Genomic DNA, 1,337 nt, shown 5'->3' with positions numbered 1-1,337 from the left:
ATGGCACTGTGATGAAGCCCTCTTCACAAGAATTCATCAAAGATTCTCTGTCACTCTTCAAGGGCATTGAAGTGTAGTTGTACAGGGGTCAGAGTCATTAGCAGTTTCAAAATTGTGTTTAATAGCTGGGATGATGGAACAGAGCACGTGAATACCAGGTTTGAGAATGACACCAACCTGAGTGAAGAGAAATAGCAAGAAAGAACAGGAATGTAAAGTGGTTCTCAGTGAGATGAAACTCAATAAAGTCAAGTACAATATGCTAAATTTAGGCAGAAGGCTCCCATGTATAAGAGGATGTATCTGGCTGAGTGTCAGCACTGCAGGAAGGACCCACACGGAGTAATGGGATGAAATGATGAAAAAAAAAGAGAAATTTTATTCAGGAATATATTTTTAAAAATTAGAAAGATGGGATCACATTTATAACTGTAGGATTCTAAAGTGGAGGTCACTGACTTCTTGGAGCCATACATACTACATGACATCCGAAGAGTGTTACTTAGTTGAATGATAGGGAAATGAGGGAGTCCAGAAGTGAGCTCCAAAAATGTGAAGTGGTTTACACAAGTAATTTATGTGGGAAAGAAAAATGTGATATTTTTTTCTGGAAAATGGGAATATGAGCAGACTGATCTTTGAGAAAACAGGATACAATGATTTATAAGCCACTGAAAAGGTAAAGCTATGCTCACTGTTCTCCTTTCCAGCACAGCAGAAATCTGCTCACTGTTCAGAAAGACAGTTTAGGATAAGTATTGGGAAAAACCTTCAAGCAGGATAGTGAGGAATTGGGCACAACCAGACTGGAAATGCTACAGAAAGTCCTGCTCTATAGTTTTTCTAAGAATGTGTTAGTTAAAACATGTGCCCAGGGCTGGAAAATGTAAATTCCATCCTGCCTCAAAGCAGACTGCAGTGTACCCAGGAGTCTTCTGCTGACTGAGTTTTCTATAGTTGCCCTCCCTTTCTGGTGCTTTCATCAGGTTCCCCCTCCAAACAAACTGTCTGCCATGTGTCTCTATCCCTGCTATCTTCTCCAGGCTTCCCACTTCACTGCCTCCCATTGCTCCAGGAAACCAAGAAAGAAATTGGTGCCTGTCAATCCAAAAAGGAGGAGATGCACACTAGCACCCCAGGTCTTGGACATCTTTAGATGCATGCAGTTATTCCCACCACCCCAGGCCTCCAAAGGGTGCAGGATCCCTCCATGTAACAGTTGAATTGACACAAATGCATGAATATTTATGTACATTCAATACCTCAGCTCATCTTTTTTTTTTTTTTTCAAAGACACTGGAAGGTGCATTAATGATGCAGGTGGCAGGGGAACTATA

This window comes from Zonotrichia albicollis, chromosome 3, assembly GCF_047830755.1.
Source record: "Zonotrichia albicollis isolate bZonAlb1 chromosome 3, bZonAlb1.hap1, whole genome shotgun sequence".
Classification (NCBI taxonomy): domain Eukaryota; kingdom Metazoa; phylum Chordata; class Aves; order Passeriformes; family Passerellidae; genus Zonotrichia; species Zonotrichia albicollis.
This window is presented reverse-complemented; position numbering follows the sequence as displayed.